At 42.7% G+C, this 8,823-nt stretch overlaps 1 non-coding gene across 1 annotated transcript; it reads left to right on the top strand.

Moving 5' to 3' along the window:
- Positions 1-1,553: 1,553 nt before the first annotated feature.
- Positions 1,554-1,639, top strand: LOC115869840. The gene has a single exon (XR_004046399.1). It is a non-coding gene; the product is annotated as a small nucleolar RNA SNORD86 (small nucleolar RNA).
- The last annotated feature ends 7,184 nt before the right edge of the window (positions 1,640-8,823 follow it).

Below are 8,823 nucleotides of genomic sequence, written 5' to 3'. Positions count from 1 at the left end.
AAATGGTGGTATTACCAGCAATTCAAAATGTAGAGAAGGTCTGATCGAGGAGTGGCTAAATCCTGTCCACTTGAAACCAGTGGCATCCTCCCACTTGTGAAAATAAAAAATGGCTCCAGACATGGGACTCACTGGGGTGCAATCCATCATTATCCCCTCAAGCCTGGTCAGTGGCCAATTCACAGCACACTTCACTATGAGGCTTATTAAAAAGTACAAATTCTTAAACCTACCCCCACACCTCTAAAATCTGAATCAGGAGTTCAAGAAGCCTCCTCATTCTGAAAATCTTCAGCACCTTTAAGTTTGAGAACCACTGAGAGGAGGACACTTTCTGAAAGGAGGATTGAGATTGACCTTGGAGCTTCAAAAAGCCAAATTCGATTCATTTGCGATCCTGCTCTTTTTAGCCGAGCTAGAATCAAAGTGATTAATGATTCTTCCCAAGACTGCAGTCTCGTCACACAGACTGGCTTTGGAGAGCTTAGATATTTCCCTGATGTGCTGGAGATAACATTTCAAAATGTCCCCTCAGGGACAGTAGTGTCCTGTTTTATGTAAATGAACATTTCAGTATCAACACAATACTTTTTTTCTTCATAGATTCTTGACTGTAAAGGACACTCACTGCAAGTGTCAATGAGCTCATCTTGAAAGCCCTGGGTCATGGAATCTGATGCGTTTATGACACTGATCCGAGTTTATTTTTGGGGGGTATGAGAAGCCCTGATGCCTGTTCTCGTAAACTACGTACTTCATTGTCCCCATTACAGCACCACTAGTTACTGTTGGGGAGAAAGACGGGGGACCCTACTCCTGTAAACAGTTACAGTATCACAAACTCATAGGAGCAAGTCTCCCCTGTCCTATAGGGTTGCTATGAGTTGGCAACCCTATGGGTTTGGTTTTCTGGAGTTGCTGTTGACTTGACTCAGACTAATGGTGGCCCTGTGTGTGCTAGAGTAGAACTGTGCTCTACAGGGATTTCTTGACTGATTGTTAGGAGAACAATCATCAGGCCTTTGTTCTGAGGTGCCGATAGGTGACTCCATTCCCATTATGAACTCTGTAAATTCCTTTTTTTTAAAAAAATTTGCAGAGGACTAAGAGGTACTTCATGATCATGTTCCAATCATGTGTCTGATTACTGGTTAATTTTGGTCCATCCATTTTCTTTGCGTCTATGAAACATGTTACTTGAATTAATCAAAGGTCAACCTCCAATTGAAATTATAAGGTTACTTTACGTCACTCATTCATTTGCATAGTCAGCAGGCAAATTTGAGGGGACACATGAGTTGGCCTTAGAGGACCAGTAGGAGCTCATAGAGGAGAGACAAGAGGTTTGTTTCAGGTGCTGAAATCTTACAACAAAAGTTAGATACGAATCTATCCCACTTAAGGCTTGTGAGTAATTGACGATCATGTGGCCTGAAATAAAGGGCACCATTTTCATAAGTCCATCACAAGCATTTTCAGAATATATCATTTCTTCCAGAAAAGGAAAACAAGTTGAAATGGGTGACATTTTGTGATATTAAAAGAATACCATACATCACAGTGATGGCTGACTAGGGCCCCTGACCCATACAGGCCTCTGCTATGGGAGTGGTGGGCCAGCCCTGGTGTCTGAGTGATTCCTAGAGCCCAGCAAAAGGGACCAAGCTTCCAGAGCCCTGAAGACCAGGGGAAACACCCCTAAGTACGGACTCATTTTCCACCCCACCTTCATTGGCCGAGCAGCAGCCAAGAACAAAGGCTGCATCTCCCGATACCTAGCAAACAAATGCACATTGCCTCTCCGATCAACTGCTTCTCAGAGGTGCCCATAGTGTATTTGGGGAAAAGCTTCGAGAGCAAGTCGCAGAGCGACTCTCCTATGAGACTGGGGAGGCGCCTCGGAAGAATCTGGATGGGATGAAGGACTCTGAGGAGATGACTAGGACGCTGGAGAAGCGGGAGAAGAAACGCTTGAAAAAGGAAAAGAAGCGATTGGCTGCACTTGCGTCTCAGGAAAACACCATTGCTCCTCAGGAGTGTGAGGTCACCGGGCAGGAGACCCACGGGGAACGGCCCAAAAAGAAGAAAAAGCAGAGGGCCCAGGAGGCTCCACAGGAAAATGGATTTGAAGACCCAGCTATCTCTGCTCTCCCCAAACCCAAGAAAAAGAAATCTAAGGAGGAGATGGTCAGTAGTGATCAGGAAGGGGCGCCTCTCCCCAAGAGAAAGAAACTGAATCTCTCTCCAGAGAGGAGCCTGCCTGTGACCCTCAAGAGGCAGCAAATGGCAGGAGCATCTCAAAGAAAAAGAAGAAGCTCCCCGAGAAGGGGGAGCCCGCCAGCAGCGGACCCCAGGAGGCGGCTGCTAGCGGCAAGAACAACAGCACTAAGAAAAAGAAAAAAATTTAAAAACCAGCCCAGGAAGATTAGAATGGACATCCCCTGGTGCTGCCCAACCCTCTCAATAAAGAAACAACTCCACAGCAACAACAACAAAAAAGTATACCATACATCAGGGAAAAATTCAAAGCACAAAGCCAATATCATCTAAGCACATATCAGAAGTGTATCTCATTTTCATCCAGTGGTTCATAATTGAGAGATATTTTGCCTCCAAGAGACATTGAACAATGTCTGGAGATATTTTGGGTTGTCTCAATCCAATGTGCAGAGGCCAGGGAGGCTGCTCAACATGCTACAGTACACAGGAGAGACCCCACCATAGAGAATGACTTGGCTCGAAGGTCATGCTGAGATGGAAAAATTCTTCTCTGATCCGCACTGTATGGCTAAAGGTACATTTATTTAGCCTGGCAGGCTTTCATCTGGGGCATAGAAATCAGTCCTACTCCGCTCTTCATTCCTTGGACAGTTTAAGTGACGACACACAGGATTTACCTTGTCCTACCCTCGCTGCTGCACAGTTCCATCTATAAACAAGGCCCTCATGAATTTAGAACACTATGCAAACTCATGTGAATTTAATAACTTTAGTTGAGGGAAAATAAGATAAGGCTGTGGGCACTTCACTCTCAGTCCCACCTAAATATTTATGACGGCACATTGCACCGTGAGTGCATTTGTCTAAGCGATCATTGTTTTACCCTGCTAGAAGTAGCGAGGTTTTCTAAATACAGCCTAGAGTGATTGAAGTGAGTAGTCCTTTGTTTGTGGAATGAATAAATGGTGCAGGATTTTACAATTCAGTCTGCAGAGATGGAAAGAACAAGAGTAGCCAAAAAACAATAAAAATAAAAGCCCTGGTCTGGATGACGTCACTGGAGGATTCTACCAATAATTTAGACAAGAATTCTACTCAAACTATTGTAGAACACAGAGAAGTAATATTGTAGAATATTGTAGTAATATTGGAGAATACAGAGAAGAAAGTAATTTATTCTATGAAGCCAACATAACCCTGATACCAAAGACAAGCAAAAACACCATTCAAAAAATTATACACTAATATCACTCTTGAATACAGATATAAAAATTCTCAACAAAATACTAGCTAGTGGAATTCAACAGCACATTAAAAAAAATAATCATCATAAAAATGAGGTTCATTCCAGCGATGCAAGGATGGCTCAGTAATCAAAAAATCAATGTAATTGACTGCATTAATAACACAGTGGCAAAGAATCACATGGTCATCTCAGATGATGCAGAAAAGGCATTTGATACAATCAAACACCCTTCCATGATAAAACCACTCAATGGAATAAGAATAGAAGGGAAATCCCTCAACATAATTAACATATTCAAATATTTAAAACCTCAACATATTCAAAACCAATTGCTAGCATTATTCTCAAAGAAGAGATACAGAAAACATCTCCCTTCAAAACAGTAGCAAGACAAAGATGCCTTTTATCACCACTCCCACTCAATATTGTACTGGAAGTTCTAACTAGAGCAATGGAGCAAGAAAGGGAAGTAAAGCACTTCCAAAAAGATATGGAAGAAGTACAACTATTCCTGTTTCACGGGTGACATTATCCTACACTTAGAGAATCCCAAAGACCCCACAAGAGATTTATGTGAACTAACAAAACATTTCATCAACGTGGCAGGGTACAACAGCAATATACAAAAATCATTTAGATTCAACTGCAAAGAACACTTCAAAAGGAAAATCAGGAAGATAATACCATTTACAACAGCTCCCCAAAGGATAAAATTTGTATGAATTTATATAACTAGGGCCATAAAAAACAATGTGTGACAGAGACTATTTTTACATAAGCATTGATATATGCTGCAAGTATGTTCATAAATACAGTAGAACATACAGGGGGCTGAGTTAGACATAACCAAACACCTCAAGACAACGAGTCACTGGGCCTGAGAGCTAATGATCATAGTGTTGGGGGACAGACACCAAGGTCAATTGGCATAATATAGCCCACAGACAATGTTTTAAATCCTGAGTAGTAATTGGGATTTAAAAAACTTACGACTGGCCACCCTAAGGTGTAACTATTGGTCTCTCCCTGTCCAGAGTAGAGTGAAGAAATTTGAAGATGCAGGAACACATTTATCCAATGTAGTCACAGACTACGTAAACCTCATCTCCCACAACATTGAGATGAGGCGTGCTCTATAGCTACCACCATCAACTGCTTGGAAAGGTATCACATTAGAAAGTCCCCAGTAGAGTGGGAGAGCACTCAAATTAATAAGAGGCCAGGTTTACTAGTTGTAGAGACTGGTGGAGCCCCTAAGGCTATGGCCCTTTGCCACCATCCAGGCCTGGAATTGAACTCACCCCTGTGACTCAGTTTTTAGCCCAGCAATTGATAGGTCTATAAGGAGAACACTACGGAGGTGTGCTCACCTTGGAACAATCAACTCTATTGATCATAAGAGCAGCATGTGCTTAAGGGCAAAGTTCCGATGGTAGGAAGGATTGGATAAGGAGGGATGAAAATGAGAAACAGTAGAAACATTATGGGAATTGCAATCAATGACAAGAAATAAAATGTATATGAATTATTGAATGGAAAACGGATCTGCTCTGTAATCTTTCACCCAATGCCCAATAAAAAGGTTTATGGAAAGAAAAGAAGCTTTACTGAGAAAACTACAAAATGCTAGAAACCAAGAGATAGACATAAATGGAAAAACATACCATGCTTTACAAAGACTTTGAGTTCTGGAAAAATACCAGTAGTACCCATAGTAATCTATAGACATAGTGTGGTCCTGATCCAAATTTCAACAACGTTCTTTAATGACATAAAAAAACAACAACAATTTCAACTTTATGTGGAAAGGAAAGAGGACTTGGATAGCTAAACTTTTATTGAAGAAAAGTCAAGTTGAGGAACTCACACTTCCGAAGCTCAGAACCTACTACGCAGCCATAGCAATCACATACAAGGGCAAACACATAGACCAGAGTCAAGAAATCAACTCATCCTAATATGGACAGCTGATCTTCGTCAAAGGATTGATATCCATTAAATGGGGAAGATGTAACCTTTTTAATAAACAATGTGCCCCAAACTGAAAATCCATATTTGCAGAGATATGAAATAGGACCCATACCTCAAACTATACACAAAAATTAATTAAACTGGATTAGAGACCTAAATCTTAAATCTAACTCTGTGAAGTTCATGGAACGAAACTAGGAACAAAGTTAAACACCCTAAGGTATGGCATAAAAAGAATACTGCATAACTAAAACTTCATAATCAATGGAGGACCAGCCAGATAACTGGCACCTCTTAAAAATTAAATACTCATGCACATCAAATGACTTCATGAAAAGTGTAAAAAAGAGAAACTACATCCTGGGGGGAATAACCTTTCTGACAAGGGTCTGGTTTCTAAAATTTGTTTCAAAACAACTCAACAACAATACAACAAACAATCTGATTAAAACGTGCACGAAGGGCATGAACAGACACTTCATCAAAGATATTCAGGAGGTTCAAAAAACACCTGAAAAGATGCTCACGATCAGTACCCGTTATTTCGTTGTGGTTAGGTGACGCTGGGTACAGCAAAATGAAACACTGCCATTCCAAACCAAATGCACTGCCCTGGAGCCCATTCTGATTCATAGTGACCCTATAGGATAGAGCAAAGCTGCCTTTTGTTTCTGAGACTTTAGATATTTAGCGTAGTAGGCTATCTGGTACCCAGGAGCCACTGGTGGGTGAGAACTACTGATCTTATAGTTAGCAGCTCAATTCATAGCCCACTACCCCACCAGGACTCTTCACATTGCCATTAAAAATCTCTCTGCCATCAAGTCGATAGGTAGAACTGCTCCGGGGGTTTCTGAGACTGTAACTCTTTAGGGAAGTAGAAAGCCTCATCTTTATCCCGCGGAGCTTGCTGGTGGTTTCAAACAATCGACCTTGCGAATCGCAGCCCAAGCATAACTCCTACACCACTGGGAAATATGTCAATATCCTGGTTGTGACATTGTGCTGTGATCTCGCAAAATGATACCAGTGCTGGGAAACCGGGCAAAGAATACACAAGGTCTCTCGTGTGTGAATCTACAACGATCTCCATTCAATTGTCAATGGGAAGAAGTCCTGACACCAGCACTACCATCCACAACCCTGATTTCAATGGTCTGGAACGTGGCCTGGTTTTTAATGGGCAGCCAGGGTTCAGGACAATTTTCTGAGAGGCAGAATGTTGCTTTAACAGGAATTTAAAATAGGACCTGAAGGCTAGTGATGGAAACTGCTGACTTGGATTTTCGGCAAGCTCCATATCTAGTCCCCACTCAAAGAATACAGCTTGCTCTCAGCAAGTTGTATGGTCCAGAAGAAGTGGCCAAACCAGAGACACCCAAATATTGTTATTTCCTAGAAGGAATAGCATTTGAGAAAATTGACCAGGTGGATGAAATGGTTAGTGGTGACTTCGTACGACCCTGCTGAGCATCAGGCTCCTTTCCCTGTAAATCTCCCCATCGAGCTTTGAGGCCACTAGTTTTCAACCAAAGATAGCCACATATTGAACTCATCTATATTGTGAAAACAAAACCAAATGCCATTACTAAAGAGTCTTATTTAATCAATGCAGATTGTGGCCTGAGCATCAGGATTTTGTTGCAATTTCCCTGGAGAATTCGAAAACGTAGCAAAATTGCAGAACCCGAGTTTTTAGTCCACTCCCTCTCGAGCCTGCCCACAAGGTGCAATTGTATATAGGGTGGTTTTCATGACCCTTATACATGGCGTGTCATGAAGGAGCCCTAGATTACGAGTTGGACTGCAAGGTCCATCAGTTGCCCCAGCAGGAGAAAGATGAGGCTCTCTGCTCATTCCCAACCTTGGAAAGCCACAGGGGAAGCGCTCCTCTGACCTGCCAGCCTGCTGTGAGGCAGAGTTCACTCCATGGCAGTGAATTTGGAGGACTGCCTTGGGGCATGCAATGGTTCCAGTTTAGTTGATCTAGCATGTGGCTTGATCAGGGGTTGGGATTTTTCAAAGCTCATAAATGTGTTCTTCTGTGCAGCCAGGTTTGAAAATCACGCATTTAGACATTCACCTGCTATTGTTTTCAACAAAGATATCAGCTCACAGATAGTTAGCAGGCGCTAGGATTGAGACAGGAACTGGTGGTGGTGCAGAGATTAAAGCTCTCACCTGCTAATGGAAAGGCTGGCAGCTAGAAGCCACCAGCCCCTCTGAGCAAGCAAGATGTGGCAGTCTATTTCTGCACGAAGGACAGCCTTGGAAACCCTATGGGTCAGTTCTCACTGCCCAAGGTTGCTATGAGTCAGAATCAACTGGACAGTAGTAAACTGCGGTTTGGGCTTTGGTAGGATTGAAAGCGTCAAGATTATAGCACCGTCTCTGATTCATAGTGACCCCACATGGGTCAGAGTAGAACTTTGGGTCATAAAATTTTTGATGACTGAATTTTCAGAAGTAGATTGCCAACCCTTTCTTCTGAGGTTCCTCTGGATGGGCCAGGACCTCTGGTTTTTTGATTAGCAGCTGAGTGCAATAATTATTTGACCACTTGGGACTCCTGAAAGCTTTAATGCTGTTGTTGTTAGGTAAAATCCACATAGGCACAACAGAACGAAACGCTGCATGGTCCCTCACCTCCCTGAGAATCATTCCCATGCCTGAGTCCACTGTTGCAGCCACGGTGTCAATCTATCTCATTGAGGGCCTTCCGCTTTTTCGATGCCCCTCCTACTTCACCAAGCATGATGCCCTTCTCCAAGGACTGGTCTCTCCTGACTGCATGTCCAAAGTATGTAAGATGCAATCTTACCTCTAAGGAGCATTCTGCCTGTACTTCTTCCAAGACAGATCGGTTTGTACTTTTAAACCTTAGGAATACTTGCATATGTAAAAACTTTATGTTGTGTGTGTAGCCTTTTCACTTCACCTTACTCCCACTGCGTGGCACACTACTCCTTTCCTGATAAAGAACTGGGGGACGCTGAGTCCACAACTCCTTTCTAACCACTTATTCAACTGCCCCGATTGCCCAGGTCTGTGGTTCTCAGCATGTGCCACCTGTTTAAAGTTCCTGGAGAGCTGGAAACAACACAGAGGCCTAGGTCCCCAGCCCTGCCATCTAATATCATTGGCCTGGGCTTGGTCATTTGGACATTGGGTTTTTTTTTAAGTCCTGGGTGATTCTAAACTTTGTTTGCAAATCACTGACTATTTTATTCGTTGCTATGTGCCTGCCATCCAGTTGATTCTGGCACCTAGCAACAGAACAGAGCTGCCTCAGAGGGTTTCCAAGGCTGCAATTTTGATGGGAACAGATCACAAGTCTTTTCTCCTGAGGAGCAGCTGGTGGAGTCAAGCTCATGACCTTTCCATTG

Source organism: Echinops telfairi, unplaced genomic scaffold (genome assembly GCF_000313985.2).
Source record: "Echinops telfairi isolate 266 unplaced genomic scaffold, ASM31398v2 ScPeMD7_53;HRSCAF=182, whole genome shotgun sequence".
NCBI classification, from domain to species: domain Eukaryota; kingdom Metazoa; phylum Chordata; class Mammalia; order Afrosoricida; family Tenrecidae; genus Echinops; species Echinops telfairi.
The sequence above is the reverse complement of the archived record's forward strand: the minus strand, read 5'-3'. Positions and strand labels throughout refer to the sequence as shown.